The sequence below is a fragment of the Ambystoma mexicanum genome, chromosome 13 (genome assembly GCF_040938575.1).
Source record: "Ambystoma mexicanum isolate Mex_15411 chromosome 13, UKY_AmexF1_1, whole genome shotgun sequence".
NCBI lineage: Eukaryota > Metazoa > Chordata > Amphibia > Caudata > Ambystomatidae > Ambystoma > Ambystoma mexicanum.
In genome coordinates, this window is record NC_090938.1 from 400,653,665 (window position 1) to 400,672,182 (window position 18,518).

At 45.5% G+C, this 18,518-nt stretch overlaps 1 protein-coding gene across 7 annotated transcripts in view; it reads right to left on the bottom strand.

The window, feature by feature from the left end:
- TINF2 (TERF1 interacting nuclear factor 2) overlaps positions 1 to 18,518 on the bottom strand; it is a 569,835-nt gene that overhangs the window by 480,480 nt on the left and 70,837 nt on the right. The window lies entirely within an intron of this gene.

Below are 18,518 nucleotides of genomic sequence, written 5' to 3' on the forward strand. Positions count from 1 at the left end.
CTTTCGATTGGTCTGGCATCCTTCTCCTCGTAGCACAATGTAGGACTCAGGTGCGTCTTCGGCGCCTAGAGCGCAGTCCCCTAACCCACATGATGCTATCACGTGGATGCCTGGAGGTGTCCCTCTGCTGTTATGGTCTCTTGCAAGACTTTGTGGCGTGGGTTTAATGCTGTCGGCTCAGACTTGGGGGTCTTCTTTTCTTCTTTGTGGGCCTGGAGAGCCAGTCCCAGTGCCCCTGTGCAGTTTCCCTGCCCTCGACTTGCACCTATCTTAGGCCTTGCTTTGTGTCTCAGCGTGGGGGGTAAATGCATGTGAGGTTCTATTGTCTGTAGTCCGTTGGGTTAGGCAGTGCGGCCTGCTTCAGTGTGGGTTCTGTCAAACCCAATAGATTGGGCCCTCCCACGTATCAGGTTTTCTGTTTATCACGCTCTTACAGGATACTGCCCTAGGTTTCTCCCACTCAGGCTGACTTCCGCTGGATTACTTAGCGGTTGGATTGTGCTCTCCCACATCAACAAGTCGTTACTGGCTGTTGCCGTTACTGCTGAAGCTTGTACTCGTGGGGATCTGCCTCGTGCTTCTGTAGGGGGTCTGCTGTGTCCCAGCTCGCTATGCATGCGTGCCTCCCTTATGCACAATTCTCCTCCGGTGACCCGGGCTGTCTGAGGGGCCGCAGGGGACCGGGCGCGGCACAGCGGTGGCCACACTTCTTCTCCAGGTGTAGTAGAGGGTGCACCCCTCTACTGGCCGCCGGTTTGGCATCATCTTTGATTTGCTGTGTCCCACATACCTGTGGTCTGTATGCTCGGCGGTGTAAGCTCAATGTCCACGGGGTCTGCCATGTCGTGGGTGTCTGCACCTCGGTTCACACCACATGTGCCGCCGACCTCCTGGAGGCTGACGCAAGCCTGCTCTTGTTCCTGGGCTCTCGGGCTCTGGCATTGTGCATCCTTTTGCCGCCGGCTCAATCCGCCAGGTGCACCGGTCCTTTATTTCGTTCCCCTGAAGCGGTCTGGGCCCCACTATCACGGACTCCCTTCTTGTAGCCCTTTGGGGGGCTGTGGCGGGATGGGCCTCCTCAGGGTCAGTATTTATGCCTCTGTCTCGGGCCTGTGATGTTTTGGGCTGGGCGCACTACTGTCTCCCAGCCGTGCCCTTGTATGGCCTCTCACGTGTGCTCTGATCTCCCCTGTGCTGAGCGGCTCGTGTCACGGCCAGTCCTCGGCCCACAGCTAGCCAACCAGCTCTCAGGTCCACGCTGGCTCGCACCGGGTCACTCTGCGTGTGTGTCTGTGGTTTGTCGCTTGGTGCGGGTGCGGGGGGTATTGCCCTTTCCCTGCTCACCAGCGCTGCTCTGTAGCCGCTTCGCTGTCCCCCGGGTGACCCTTGCGTACTTCTGGGGGTTCGCACGGCTCCGTTAGTTTACGGGACTGCATAGGCATCCTATGCCATCTATCCGCATCTGCCACTGTACCACCAGGCTGCTACGGTGCAGCGGTCCCTCTGTACGCCCGGGCTGGATAGTCGTGTGTCCATCTCTGAGGCACTTCCCACCTCCTCGTTGGCTGCAGACATGTTTCTTGCTGGCGTCGGCTCTGGCGCTCGCATCTTGGTTACTGTTCACCACGCTTGCCAGCGTCTGATCGCCATCTTGGCCACAGTTCTGCAAGTTTTTACCGTCGTCGTGTGGCCGTTCCACTCCCACCTACAAGGCAGGGTTTCGCCGAGCTGTTCTCTGCATATTCCAACACCTTGCTATAATTTTTTGTTCGAATTTTGCTGAAAATCAGGCCAGTTTGACCCGTTCGTCTTCAGTATCACGGAGAAATGCCGAAATTCAGCTGCTCACAGCATGGCCGCCAAGCCACCATCTTGGAGATAGATAACGTGGCCATGGCTATAAGGCCACAAAGAGTGGGCAAGGCGCTGGTACCTGATAGCATTGCAGCTTATGAATTGGTAATATGGGAGCCCCTTTTATGGAAGTTATTTTTAGCCTGCATCAATACAGGTTGTATCCCGGAATCGTGGCCATAACAGTACCAATATTTTAAAAGGGTGAGAGAAATCTCCCAGGCAATTATCGCCAGATTTATCTTCTTGACAGCAGCGGAAAGCTTTTTGCCAGTCTTCTGAAAATATATGGGTAGATTAACAGGAAATTGTCCACATTCTACACACAGGGTTCCAGAAAGGCAGAGGAACCATTGATCAATGCTTACGACTCTTCGTCTTGGTCCAGAAATATACTACCCTGAAAAGAACCAAACTACGCTGTATTTTTAGATCTTAAAACGCCCTTCGATGCAGTACCTAGGGACATCCTGTGGCAAATCATTGCTAAAAGAAAAATGCCAAGCGGTCTATTGTCTTTGGTCCAACTGTTACATGCTGATAACACGGCAGTGGTCCGCTACAGGCTGGCGGGGGAAACGCCACCACAAATGCAGGTTACTAAGGGCGCGAGGCAGGGGTGCGTCCTTGCCCCCTTATTATTCCCCCTTATTATTCTGCATTTATAGGAGGAAGTGATTAGTGCTCTGCTAGAAGAGTGTCGGGACTCGCCAAAATTCGGTCTTGAGAGATACCTGGTCTCTTCTTTGCTGGTGACGCTGTCCTTCTCGTCACATCTCCCCAAGGGCTAAACGCAACTCTGGGTTCATTTTTAAAGAAGCTCAAGGAACTGAAATTGACCTTGAATACTGATAAGACCAAGGAGCTTGTGTTCAAGCAAAGATTTGCAAAACAGGCAAGATTAACCATCAACCTCGGTGGCCATGATTTAAAACAAATTAAGTACTACGATTACCTGGACGTCAGGTTCCATGAAAAAACGTCCTGGCCCATCCAGATTACCAAGACGTGTGCAAGTCTTGAAAACCACAGTGGTGGTGTGCAGAGCTTTTTTATTCATCATGGTAGAGGTGCTGTCTCCCCGGCCATAGACCTGTAGAAAAACAAGCGTTCACTTCAGCCTCTTATGGGGCTGAAATCTGGGGAAATTCAAACTTGTCTGATCGGGGAAAAAGGGGGAAATTATATTTTTGACGGGGATGTTTATGTTGTCTAGGGGAACCCTAAATGCACAAATCGATATGGAGCTGGATGTGTGCCCCATAAGCATTGAACTCATCTTTAAACCTGTTATTTACTGAATGCAGTTATGGGCCACAACAGAACTTGGGGTCTACTGCAAGGAATTGGCAAGGGGGAGGAAATCAACTGCGGGTCAAGCACCAAAAAACATTCCTTCTTGATGAGATCTCCTTTGGGAAAACCCTGCGAGGATAGACAAGGCTGCCATTGGAAGAGTTAAGGCTGTGAACATTCGTTGTAGGGAAAACATGGTAGCTAATTGACACAAATATAAATTGGGTGAAGCCTACCCTGCAATCAAATTGGAGTGTGGCGACGAGACATATTTAGATCTTATAGATCCACCATACGCCGCAGCCTCTAAATGGATTTCAGGATGTGCACCTTGAGACTGGCCCCATTCACAAAAAATTGTGGCAGTGGGAATATCAACACCTGTCCATTATATAGCCAGTCACCAGAAACATTGAATATTTTTTTCTTTTTTTGGCCAAATCTGAGAACATTGAGAGCTGCTTACTTGAAACCCATTCTAAGAATGGAGGGTGTTCACACAACAATCCTATGGTGGCCAGGTTTATTCATCAAGCGTGGCTACTAAGGGGACGCCTTTCTAAAAAGGTAATACTAATTCACTGCAGTCACTAACTTCACCAGTTGAATAAATACTGCTCAAAAAGATGGGCTGCAAGTCTTCTCTCCCATTAGTGTTAGTAATTTTGTCCATTTCAGAACATTACTGCTGGAATGGGTTGCGAGAAAAATTCTCTCCCATTCATGAGATTTTAACATTGAAATAGATCGAACACTCTGCTCTGTTGGAATAATTTGTACCTGTTTGCACTGTAAATATATCAAATGCATCTGATCAAATATTATTTAAAATGTGAGGTATGCCAAGATAATGTTTTCAACAAGGAACTTCTTTTTAATGTTATCAGGGGAACAATGCTGCTATACATTTTTTATTGTTTTGATCATGTTTTACATTGTTAAAATTCTTTTAATAGAATGTTTTTATTGTTCAATGTTTTTATGGCTTTACGCTGCAATAAAGCTAATTTGTCAATATCAATATGCAGATTATGTCATTTTAATGGATTAAACCAATTGCCATCTATCTAGTGTTACTCCACAAAAAATGAACTAGTGATAAACTGGAGAAAACGAATATCATCTGTTTTGTGGGTAATGCAGGAAGAAAAGTAGGGTTTAGATGGAAAGTTGGTCACCTGGTGTTGGTACCTGAAGCCTTGATTATGTACCTGGGCATATTCATCAATTCTACACCATCACAAAAAATTATAATTGCACGATCAGTGGAGAAAGTTGATCATTGTGTCTCGCAGATGAAAACGATCTGTTCTAAATACGGTCGATTGGCGATAACACCTTTGATCATTTTGTACACAATGAAGGTAGTACCAGTGCTATTGTATGACCCGGAGACGGCCCGGGTTACACAAACTATTGATTGGGGATTATTGGAAGCCAGATTGTGGCGTAAGGTCTTGAGGATCCCTGAATGTGTGCCAGTTGATACATTGCGCTTTGAACTTGGTCTTACATTGTTGAAGTGCTATTTATATTGGAAGGTCTTGACTCTATACAAAAACCTAATTGTCCCTGTGGATGATTCATTGTACGCTGACCATGCCGAAGCTAAGCAGACTGGCAGGTCAGTTCCTCTAATAAAAGTTAAGGAGGAAGTGGTGACAATATTAGTTGAATGTAATCTTCAGGTAGCAGAACTAATTTACGAACCAATGAGGGTAAAAAATAAATTGTTAGCTTATGAATTGTACCTTATTCCAAGTTTCTGCACTTTTCGCAGTAAAATGAGAATAGCAGGGTCTGTGGGTCCAGGTTCATGACTGTACTTTATCCTAAGCAATCGCACATTAAACTCAGGAAGGATTTTGGCGCTATGTATTGTATAGAATTGCACTTTAGATTTATATTTGGTTTGTAGGGAGAAAAAAGGATGACTATTTTATCCCAAGCATTTGCACTTAAAACTCATGAAGGATGCCAAGTAAAATTGTACTTAGGATTTGCATTTATTTTGTAAGGATACAATAAATTAGATTTTAAGATAATCTAAATTTAGTTTTGTTAAAAGGAAGAGGGGTATAGAGAAAATGGGCTAGCATATATTTTAATAATTTGCAGGAATGTTTTTTTAACATTTTAGGTGCCTAATATGTATTTATCCCACTTTTACTGATTTTGTGATTAATGTCTAATGTAATTGAGGTGATTTGTATATTGTTGTTTTACACAACCAGTATTACAATAAAAATAAAAAACTGGTGGGCATGTTTTGACTTTGGGCCTTCCTGCATCCCTGCCATTTGGGGACCGACATCATGAGCTAGATTACCTTCTGGAAGACCTATGTGGACATAGCCAGGATTTGGATTTACTACAAATTGTTGGCACTGCCTTGCAATTCGTTGTTTGGGGAGCTCAATGGGGTTCTGGCATCTAAATCTGAATGGAAACTGTGTACATTTTGCACAAGATTGTGAGGACATTTTGGACAATTGGACAATTCAGGTATGGGCAAGAACAGTTTAATGACTTAACCCTGTCAAGTACTATAACAAACCCTATCAAGTACTATAACAAATTAAAATAATGTAATGGGCTAAAGATCAAAATAATTATGGTATAGTTTTTATTTAGCAACTACATAAGACACCCTCAGAGTCTTCCACTATGCTAAATTAGGTTTCCGAACAACTATATAAAGTTGTGGGCAGAGAGAAACTTTGCAGCATAGGTTCACAATCTGTTTGGGCACATTGCCCCTTAGAGTAATGACCTAAAAAGAAATGTATTCAGAAGACCCTGCCTTACTTGTAAAAGAATAGAGAGAATCTACGGCTATTAAGATCGCATTGGTAAAAACGTAACTAATGATTCACCGGGTTTTAGGGGAAAATGTTTATGATGCTAATTTTAAGAGGATATAGTAAGGGGAACATTGTGACATTTGTATATATGTTGCGTAGATTTATTTTATTACGTTTTACTTGATATTTAGTTGATGAAATGTGTTGGTCTAATAATGCGGTGTGTTGTAAATTTTATATTTTGTTATGTGCTCGGAAGGACATTTTTGTAAATTTTTTCATGATGTAAAATGTGGAAAAGTTAAAATAAACTATATGCACAATAAAAAAATAAACTGTTTCCCTGTTGCATCTGCTTCTCCTTGTAACCTACATAGCATGTCTGCATCAATTGTACTGCAATGGGAATTATTCTTCACTGAATCTGCTTCTTTGTGCTTCCACTGAACTCATAGTTTAACCACATCTTGAGTCCAAAGCATATATACATACATCAGTTAAGCTGGAATAAGACATACTCCTTTGTATCTACTATTTGTACTACCAGTTGCTTCTGCCATGCAACCAGCACTTTGTGTTACCTGTTGAGTCTCTAGCATATTTATTTCAACTGCAGGGTCATAGAATCTGTTCTTTACTGCATATGCTCGTTTTTGTGTTACCTGCATCCACTTTGCTCTGCTGAAGTAGCCCATAGCATGCATCAACCTCCTTGACACACACCATAAACAAAGCCATTTTGCAATGCCTGTTTGATTCCATGTGACAGTCACTTTGAGCGCGCTATAATAGAACTTCTCTCACGTTGCATCTTCCTTCATTCAACCAAAGCTCTATGCATACGACCCTCGTCTGTAGCATCACATTTAGTACACAAACGAAATAGTGCCAGCAAGCCCTAAAATGTGCACTCGCCACAAGCCACTGGCTAGCGATAATTGACTCTTGGTGAGTAAGAAATGGTGTGCCATCTGTATGTATAGAATTGTGGTGGCAAATTACTTTCTATGGCAGCTAGAAGATTACAACACCCCCTGGTACCAGCATGAAACTCCACAACACTTAGCAACAATGTATTTTTCCCCACCACCTGCCACCAAACCTTTTCATCCTCTTACAACCACTCCAACAAGTTTTGCACTTCCTAGAAGTAAACAGGACAACATGCCAAAAAACAGACAGTAGAATCAGGAAAGAAGAAAAAGGAAAAGGAAAGAACCCAATATATCAACACCTTCTGACCTTTCGACAACAAACAATGGAGGACTACCAACTGCACACATCAGAGGACCCTTAACATCCTTCATATCCCAATACCACATGAAGAACCCTCCTGAACACACAAGGAGAACTCACCAGTCAACTGACACAAGATAACAAAGGAGAAAAAAGCCCAAACTGCAACCCTATAAACCCTCTATCGCTGAACGATTAAATAACCAAACACCCATCAAACCAGAACTGCTAGAAACCCTGCTTAATACACCCATTATCAAAAGACAATCTACGACAGGTACAAACAACTCACAGAACTACTGGATCAGGGCCCTGAACCCATGAACTTACTTAGACTTTTTAACATTAAAAGCCCCTCCATTGAGTCCTGGGAAGCAACTGAAAATGGAAAAACCTGCCACCAACACTCTTCCTACCACTGATCATAATTTTTTATTTTTTCTATTTGTGTATACAGTTATACAACTTTTACACATATTACAAACAAAATAACAAAAAGAATATAGACAAACGAGTTGCATATTCAAGTCTGATCAATATCAGTTAAAATTCTTAGTGTAGAAATGAGGATAAAATTCAACTAAATCACAATAAAAGGTAACATGCCACTTTACCATGTAGACCATTATCCAAAATAATCACTATTAGGAATCATCAGGAAACCATACAACCTATCTAAAAATAACAATAGTTCAGCATTTCAACTCTTCCGAAAAATAAATTCAAGATCTGACACAAGCTTTACTTCTTCAAATGTCAACAGATATCTATTCACACTTTTCCAAACCTGTGTAATAGCAATTGTTAAACCACTACTGTAGCCTACCAGACATCTTAGCCAAAATATTTCACTGGAAATAAATTCAAAATTCTCCACATAGTTGATCAAATAGCATTCATAAACAGGTCTCATAATAGGACAAGAGGTCAATTCCTGCCTTCAATCGGGATGCCCATCCAAGCCCCTTTGACCTCAAAGATATCCAGGCGATTTAATCTTATATTCATAAATATTCTCTGTGTAACGGGAGATGGTAAATGCCTAAAATAGGCTTGCGGTTGTTTATAGGAAAAGAACAACTTAGGGAACATATTCAGGGACTTCATACTGGCAACTTTTTCATGGCTCATCACCCAATCCCAGTTGTTTCACACAGTTTCTTTTTTAAACTTCTCTTTATTGATTTTACAACAAATTAAACATTTCCCCCCCTCCCTCCCCGCCCTCCCCCTTGCCTCTGCAGCTTGGAAGTCTCATTATTTTGTTGCTTGTGCCTCACCGTTTCCGTTAGTTCAAGTTTAGCAGTTTCAGACTTTGGGGGCAACATTGCGCTCCAAAGGCTCCTTTCAGAAATTTCAGCGTAACCCCCATTCTGATGCAAATTTCTGGAGGTTATTGTTCATGGCGTACGAAGCCCATTACAGGGCGATCAATTCCCATACATTTCAAAGCCATTCTAGTACTTTCGGGATTGTCAGGCTCTTCTACTTCTGAGCTATGAGGTCATTGCCGCCAATGTTAGAATTATCCTTGCCTTCTCCCTTCCCTCTCTATCTCTGTATCCTTCAACCCTGATAGGACATGCTTGGGGTCCCCTTGGTGCCCTGCCCGAATACTTGGGCCTGTGCTTGGAGGATCTTTGCCCAGAAAGGCTGAATCTTTAGGCACCCCCACAATACATGTGTCACTGTTCCCTCTTCCCCGCAACTCCTCCAGCATTCCCTGGAGACCTCTGGATATAGGTATCCAGTTAATATGTCGAAAACATTTTTTCGAATGACAAATATGTCAAACATTTTACAGAATTTTTTTTTCCCGAATGTATTATTTTTTAATTTACATGTTTTTTTTTGTTTCGCGAGTAAAAAAAAGGGTTAAAAAAAAAAAGAGGGGGGTAACCCCCCATTGCAAACAAAAAACAACAAAAAAAAAAAAGACATTCGAAATTCTTTTTTCCGGTGAAATGTTTGACATTAAGGCATTCGACATTAAAAAAAATGTCATTCGAAATAGCCACTAGGAACCGTATACGATGGATATGCGCCGGGGTGTAATGCCAACCGTATAAGTATTTGTACCACGCCTCTTGGAGTTGTGCTGCCCTCGCCACCTTAGGGATTTTCCTCCATAACCTTCTCCAATCTTCTTTCGCTATCTCTTTACCCAGCATCCTCTGCCAGCGTGCCATGTATGGCCATTTCTGCAATGGGGAGGCCTCGTCCAGTAGTCTGTATAGCGCCGATATAAGGCCCTTCGACCCATCATTCGTCACCAAGTATTTCTCAAAGGCAGTTAGCTGGCGGGTGTCGGCTTGTTTGACGTCCCCCCCTCCCCCACTCCGAAGTCCTGTTTACATTCCTGGAAAGATTTCACTGTTCGCCGTAAACATGTCTCGGACCTTCTTACAGCCGCCCTTGCTCCAGCCTGCAAACGCACCCCTTCCAATCCCAGTGTGAACTCCCTGTTGTTGAAGATTGGGGTGAATGGAGATGGAAAGGTGGCGATTCCCTTCTTCTGCACCACTTTGTCCCAGGTATCTGCCATCGCCTTGGTAAATGCACTCATATAATAAGTGTTCGGACCTATGCTGACGTGGGAGCCAGACAACCTCCCCCAGGTCGTGCTGCGCCAGTGCCCTGTATATTTGTGTCCATTGTTTTGCTTCCCCTTGGGAGAACCATTCCCGTATTACCCCACAGTTTTTAAAGGTTAACACGGTGCCTTCTCCATACTCCCAATCGGGTTCCCAGCCAATCTTGCCAAAATAAAAATCATTTTTTGCTTCAGATTTCTGCAGGGTAGCACAGTTTCCTCTAGTGAGGATTTCAGAATAAACAAGAGAGAATCAGGTTCAGCATACATACATCTTGATACATAATTTGCCCTATTCAACTCAATGAGGGTGGAGTCATTAGCCCCATCTCCAATCATACAGCTTCAATTGGGGTGTAGTTGTAATTCCCAATATCCTTCTCCAGATTAGCCCCTCCATTCGATCAGACCAGTTAGACCAGTCTTTGCAAGATATTTCTAGGGCATATAGAAAGGCTGCAGATAATTTCTGCTTATATATATTCAAAATGCCAAGTAGGCTATACCCAGCAGTTCACTTAGAAAATGACATAACAGCGGCCGTAGTTGATAATATTTTAACTGTCTTATATTGCTGAACTATATTCAGGTCCCCAGATAAGGTTCGTACCAGGCCTTTTTACGCATGAAAATCTTGTAAATACGGCAGCTTTATTTCTTTGATGTGTACATTTACACAAAGGTTTAGAGCAGAGGGCAGTAGGTTACTTGACAGAAAAAAAGCAACGCTTCTTTTGATTTTTATCTACATGGATGCAAGCCAAGCCATGGAGAAACGCCTCTGAAACAGAATGTATTTCTCTGAAGCCTTTGACTGTGATAAAAGGAATGGTTTCTGTCCATTCAGCTTCTGCTCTGTTGTGTGTAGATGCTCATCGAGTGAACAGAAGCATTGGGCATATTTATTTTCCTAGCATTTAAGGATTGTATAATTAATAAGATGGAAAACTAAGTTGCAATTGAGATTTAATCTTTTGTAACAAATTATGCTTTTTTTCCCAGTGAAAGCAAAACCAGTATTGCATAATTGTATTTTTTATATTTCCTGTGATGTGTGCATAATCATGCAGAGGTAGATAACTTGTACACTCTAATTATAAAAACAGTGTGTAAAATGACGAGTATGCGCGGTCTAGTTTACATCCATTCACCTTGCAGTGAATGTGGTACATTACTATAAATGGTCAGTGGCAGCAGAGTCTTAAGGGTGAGTAATTGTCGTTACACCAATCGCAGGCGTTATACCCTCTCAAATCATCAAGACTACAATTAAAACATCCAAAACCTGACTCTCCAGAAACTGCAAGCGCTGTTCAAAAACAAACAAATGAAAGTTACATTTGTAATTGGAATAGAAACTCAGCAAAACCTGTCCCTGTGATAATCCAGATAGGTATTTAACTTTATGTAGCGCTTCATAAATGGATCGTCCAACATCTAGGCACTTATTATACCTCAGTCGATACTCAAGTTTACCGACCTCTGAAGGATGTTAGCCAATAAGATTGCTAAGCCGATTTAGCGCAAGTTGCTGCAATCTGTGCGTGATCTGAAGGTTGCAGGTTCGAATCCCAGAATGGCCAACTCAGCCTTTCATCCTTTCTAGGTCGATAAAGGAGTACCGACTTCGGTTTGGTGATAATTGTGATAAATAGGTTCTATATACAGAGCTTTGCCAAAACCACTATATAAATACCCTTTTGACCACTAGATTAAGTATAGAATTTAGCATGGAGTCCTTGCCTCCCTGCACTGCTGTATCATAGCATTGGCATACCATTAGGTAATAATAGCTCCATGAAAATGAGGACTTTCGTTAAACATCAAAAGACAATTCTGCTATCGAACCTCAAAACACACAGTACAATGAATGTTTGCTTTACTATGTAATTGGCTAGGTTTTTGTGTTTTAACATTTAAATATATACAGGAGAAATATTGCAAGGTGTATTCGGTCACAATGCAGAAAGCTGCCGCATGGTAATGATTTCCATACAGTTTTTACACATGTCGGCTGGATATATACATTTTACGCTCTTGCAAAAGAGAAAAGTTATTTTTACTCTCAAGGTTTAAAAATAGGGAGTAAAATACTCCCCCCTCAAAATTATACCTAGAGCACTGACTATATTATTCTCTTTTGTTCTTCCGGACGTAACTTCATAGCCCAGATACTCATTTTTTATTTATTTATTTATTTTTTTATTATTTTGAACACACCAAACATTACAAATAATTAGGACTTCCATGTTTAAGTTTTACAACATTACATTACCGTGTACACTCTTCCGTCCTCCCCCTTCCCACCCCATTAACTCGAGCCCCTGTGTCTATGTCATCAGCCTGTTCATCTTCAGATGTATCTGCTGCCTTTATCTCTTCCGTGTCATCATCACTATGGTCGGCCTGGGAGGGACCCACCATCGAGGCCACCAATTGGCTCCATGCTGTTAGAGGTCCCACCTCCTCCCCCCCGCTGACCGCTTCGTACCAGGCAGCTGTTTCTGCCTCTGCCCACTTCATGAGGTATGCCCACCACATCTCAATTCTAGGCCTGTAGGCTGCTTTCCAGCACATTGCAATCCTTCTTTTGGCCAAGATGTAGGCCAGGTCCTTCATCTTGCTAATGTGCCTCAGGTTACGTGGTCTGGGAAAGCCCCCAAGCATGCAGGCCCAAGCTGACTCCAACTCCAGCGTGATCCCTTTCTCTGCCAAGCGCATTTTAAGTTCTGTCCAAAACCTTCCCACCTCCGGGCAAGCCCAAAACATATGTAGCATCCCAGCCTCCTCCTCCCCGCACTAAGGGCATTTCTGTATCGCCGGGCCACCAAACCTGGCAATTTTACTGGGGGTCAAATATGCTCTATGAGTGACATATAATTGGATCTGCTGGAGCCTCGCGTTTCGGGACACCTTCTTATGATACTTTTGGGCTCTATCCCATTGCCCATCCGACATGGGTTCTCCCACCTCTTCTTCCCAATCTCGCCTCAGTTGGAACAACTCCTTCCCCACCCTGATCCCCAATAGCTCATATATGCAGGATATTTCATGCCCACCCTCCGAGATATCATACATTGTCTCAATGGTAGCATCAGGTTGTTCCACTAGCACTACCGCAGGCCACCTTTCTCGCACCCGTTTGATGATTCTGGAATAGGTAATATGTTGGCCCTTGTGCACTCCGGTGTCCTCTATTAGCCTCTGAAAGTCCAGTGCCTCCCCCTCCTGCCATATGTCCCCAAGAGTAGCCAGGCCCATATTTACGGACCCCTTTTATCATTTGGGAGTCCTCTCCACATAGCATCACTAGCAGTACCTGCATGGAGAGCGGGGCCGGGCATCCCACAGTCTGCCATTCTCTATGCCACACCTCCCAGCCAAGCACCAGCAGCCTCGCCATTCCTAGTACCTTCGCCTTATGCAACTACACAGTCTCTTTAAGGAAGTAGGGAGCAGGATCCTTACATAACAGCCTAGCTTCAGCCGTTTCCTCCTCAGACAACCAATTGGCCACATATTGCAGCTGTCCCGCCAAGTAATACAACTCGAAATTCGGTAGGTTTATACCACCCTTGTCACACGAGTTTTGTAGTTTCCAGAGGGCCACCCTATTCCTGGAGTTATGCCATTTAAACAACCCTGCACAGGCTGTGGAGTCTGGCAAAGAAGCGCTTGGGGATCACATATGGGATGTTTACAAAGAAGTGTAACTGTCTGGGCAGGACTACCATTTTAATCAGGGCCGCTCTCCCAATCATGGCCAGGGGTAGTCTGGACCAAAATCCCATGCTATTTTTGATACCTTCAACTGCCTTTTCCATATTGTGTTTGTGTTCTTCTCCTGTCGTGTGGTAAATGTCAATGCCAGGGTATTGGCAATACTGGTAGGCTTCTCGGTAGGACACTTCTATATCTCCCCAGGGGAAAAAAACTGGATTTCTTGGGGTTCACTACTATGCCCGAGAGGGTAGCGTATCGTTCCATCACCTCAAGGACATATTGTAGGTTCTCCTCTAGGAAGCCTAGATATAAAAGTATATCATCGGCATACAATGATTTAAGATGCGAGCCTCCCGAGGTGTGGATCCCTATCTCCCCATATTGTTGTCTGAGGCATACTGCCAATGGCTCCAACGCTAGGATATATAGCATAGGCGACCAAGGGCAGCCTTGTCTAGTGCCCCTGCTAAGTTGCCATTTATCCGAGATAGTAGCGCCCGTTTTGACCCTTGCAATTGGGGAACTTTATAACATTTTAACCCACCTTAGGTACCCCAGCCCCATTCCATATTCTCTAAGAGTCGCTAGCAAGCAGGGCCATCTCTGAAGGCCTTAACCGCATCCAGCGAAACAATTGCCAGTTCGCCAGGGTCCTACTCTGTTTGGTCAATAATATGGTGGAGTCTCCTATGGTTGTCAGTTATATTTGTACCAGGGACGTAGCCTGTCTGGTCGGGGTGCATCAGTCTCCCGATGACTCGCTTAAGCCTGTTTGCCAGAACTGCCGTGAGGATCTTGCTGTCCTGGTTAAGCATCGATAGGGGTCTATAAGACCCACAGTCTGTGCTTGGCTTACCTGGTTTTAAGAGGGGGACTCCAGCAACCTACCACGCTCAAATGCCTCATTAAGCATGGCCAGCAGCGGGGGGAGCAGCTCTTGTTTATGTGTTTTATAGAATTCACTGGGGAGCCCGTCCGACCTCGGAGCTTTGCATGTGGGCAGGTGCTGGATCACTATCTCTAGTTCATCTAAGGTGATTGGAGCATCCAGGCCTGCCCGTTCCAGATCATCTACAGTGGGCAAGCCTATGTCTTCTAGTGTGTCCTGGATCTCTTGGTCCCGATCTTCTCCTATGTCCTCATAAAGACGCTTATAATATCTAAGGAACTCTTTCGTTTACTCCCTCTTGGGTATCCGAAATCTGGCCTTCGTCCCCCCCCCCTAATTTCCCTGATCACTGGTTGTGATGTTTCACGTTTATATAACCAGGCCAGCAATCTGCCCAGCTCATCTCCCCCCGCATGCTGTCTTTCGACATATTTCTTATAGCTCAATTTACATAATCTATCCCAGTGCTCAGTGCTGGCTTGTTGTAGTAGTAGCCTTACCCCATCCTCTCGAGTGGTGCCTCCCTTGCGCATTATGTCTTCCAGCTCCCTCTCTGTTTCCTGCAACTCCGGTTCTATACCCCCCTGGAGCCCTCTGGATTTTGATATAGCTACGCCCCACACTACATCTTTGAATGCCTCCCATACAGTTCCCTCAGATTGGACGCTACCGGTTTTAATATCGAAGTACTCGGTGATCGCCTCCTTTAGGTCCTCCCGGAATCCAGAGTCCTGCAGGGCCTCAGCTCTGAGCTTCCACGTTGGGATTCGCACTCTAGGGGGTTGGTGTTGCCACTCCAGGACCAAGGGAGAGTGGTCCGAAAGCACTCTGGCCTTATATTCCGCGCTCATCATTTCTCCTACTAACCCAGCCGCAGCAAACACATAATCCAACCTTGTGTGCAGATCATGAGGTGCCGCGTGGTGCGAGTACTGCCTGTCCGCTGGATGCAGCTGCCTCCAGATGTCTTCGAGTCCAAAATCTCTCAACAGGGCCTGTAACGCCTTTGCGGCCGGGGTGGGTTTGTCTTGTTTACAATCTGATCTATCCAATTTAGGATTCAGTGTACAGTTGAAGTCCCCTTCCCACAGGATCGTGCCACCCAGCAGGGGGCTAATTTTCCCATATAGGGTCCTAAAATAGGCTGCTGTATCTTGGTTAGGGGTGTATAAGTTTATAATGCTCACCTCTCGGTTTTCCAGCATCCCCCGCACTTCTATCATCCTACCTTCTGGGTCCCCCGTGGATTGAATCAATTGAAATGGTGCATGCGGGCCACCTATATGAGAACACCCCTTGCGTAAGCTGAGTATGTGGCTCCCGTAACACTCCCTCCACTTTCTCCGGACTACCTCCAGTTTCTACCTAGTAAGGTGGGTTTCCTGTAACAGTGCTATATCAATCCTCATCCTTCTCAGGTACATCATCACTTTGTTACGCTTCAGATAGCTATTGAGGCCCCTCATATTCCAGGTGACTACTCTAAGGCTACCAGACGCCATTTATGAAGTATCCCGCCTCCCCTCCCAGTTTCCCTCCTGCCTAATGTGACACAAAATTTGGCTCGTTCCCTTCCCATTTCCAACAAACTCCCTACTCCCAACTTTAAACCACTGCACACAACCCCTTCCCTCCCCCCACCCCGCCTAACCCCAACACGTGCCCAGCTCCATCCCTGATCACAGGCTCCCCCGCGTTTGGCCCTGCCTCGGAATGCCAAGGCCAGGAACCTGCAGGGTGTCACCGGACTCCGGTGACCTAACTAGACTTCTCGATGTGGGGGTATGAGGGCAGGCTCTGTAAGGCTCCCGCCCTAATATCAAAGTTTCTCGGTGCCAACGGATCCTACATACTTGTATGGCCCAAGCAACACCCGCCTGCAGGCCATGTCTCAGACTATATTCAAGTCCCATTGTCCTTCGCTGTGACACCCTGGGTGCCCCATACTTCTGTTACTTATCTTCTCCTTCTCTTGTCTGGATATCCGGTTCTTGGGGGCAGCTCTGCATGTCCAGCCATCCCACAGCATCCTCTGGGGTCTCGAAAAACAAAGTTCTGTTCTTGTGGAACACCTTCAGTTTTGCCGGGTAGATCAGCATGTACTTGTGGCCTGATTCACGCAATCTTCTCTTCACAGTCCCAAAGTTCATGCGTCAGCGCTGCACCTGCAAGGTGTAATCCGGGTATGCAGTGATGTGTGCCGACCCCCTTTGTATTGTTCCGCCCTTCCGAAAGTGTTCGAGAATCTTTTCACGATCCCGGTAGTTCAGGATCTTGGCGATCACCGGTCTAGGAGGGGTCCCTGGCGGCGGCCTCCTCATCAGGGCCCTGTGCGCCCTCTCAACAGCAAACCCCTAGGTCAGCACACCACTGGTTATCTCCTGCAGCAGCATGGATTCAATGTACTCCGTGGGGTTCGGTCCCTCAGCTCCCGCCGGCAGACCAACAATGCAGATATTATTCCTTCGGGCACGTCCTTCTACCTCCTCCGCCCTACTTTCCAGGTTCCCCACGCGTTGTACCAGGGCATGAAGTTCCGATTTATGGGTTGCACAGTCCGCTGTGTTCGGGGCCACCTCTTTTTCTAAGTTCCCTGTGCGTTCCGCCAATGACCGGACATCTTGTCGGAGAAGATTCACTTCCTCTTGCACCGCTCCAACTTTGAGCTCTAGTGCCGCTTTCAATTCGGTCATGGCCAGACCCAGTTTGATCTCCCAGGCCACTTTCAGATCAGCAATCGCAGCAAGGATCTCCTGGTTCGTGCCCATGGTGGCTGTGCCCCCAACAGGGGTTTTGTCTTTGCTCCTGGCTCCTTCAGCACCCGGTGATGATCTAGCGTATTCGTCGAGCGTGGGTTGCTTGCCCTTTGTTCTTAAAGGTTTATTGGTCATCGTGTTGTGGTAAAGGAGTGCGGGCGAGCCCCACAACTTGCGGCCCCTGGGCTTAGTAAAGTTCTAGGCTGCTATTAGTGTTAGGGCCCGGCCGGGCCACACCAGGGGTGTCTCCAGGCTGTACAGTGCCACCCGGGGCCTCATACCGCACCTCTACGCTCTGTGGGCCCCAGCGCCTTCATCCCGACCTGGCAGAGTCTCATCCCGTCCTCCAAAGTCCTCCGTCGCTGGCACACACGCCTCGTCTGCCACCTCTCCCTGCAACGCAGCGGTCAGTTTATATGGCCCTTTGTTCACCGTCCGCCATTTTGTTTAGCCCTGAGACTCGGGCTCCCCAAATCTTCCAGCATCCATCCCACACCTGTCACACTGCGGATCGTGCCCTCATTGCGCACCATTCGTGCCCCCGGCGTTCATGCGCCCATAGATGTGCAGCAGGCTCATTTGGCAAAGGTGAAGCACGTTCATATCCAAGGATCAATGTCGGATCTGCGGGAGACGTCCAAGAACACACCCACTCACGCGGCCATGTAGCCACGCCCCCCCCCATAGCCCAGATACTTATACCAGATGACCCTTTTGATATTAACAAAAGGACAAGCTATTGTAGCCTTTTTACACCATTTCCGACTGACAGCCATGAATTGTGTTTTAATAGGTTTATCTTCAGGCCGTTCAATTTCGCATAGGCGAAAATAGCCTTAACACTACGGCAGATGCCCCTAAAGGTGTCATCTAAAATCATCGGCATAGCCGATCCACCCCACTTTATTGCTCCCAATTTTTGGGCATGAATTCAGTTTTGCCACAAAGATACTGCCAAAGGCGGCAAGAAACTGATAAAATAATGTAGGTGCTATGGCACAGCCCTGTCTGACTCCCTTTCTAATAGGGATTCAACCGGACATCAGACCTAGGTTATTCAGCGTGACTCTGGCAGCATTACTTTCGTACATCATTTTACATGCATACAGAAGGTGTTCAGGCATACCCATCTTTTCTCGTTTTGCCCAGTTTTGATCTGTCAACCATATCAAAAGAGGACGAAAAGTCCACAAATAATAGATTGAGCAGGCCAATTGAAATTATGAGTTGCCTCTCTATCAGGGTGTTTATTGTAAAAAGGTTATAACTAGTAGAACATCCCTTTCTGAACCCCGTCTGGAATCTGTCAAATATATTATCTCTCACTATCCAGGCATTGATCTCCTTCAGAATCAAAGTACAAAAGA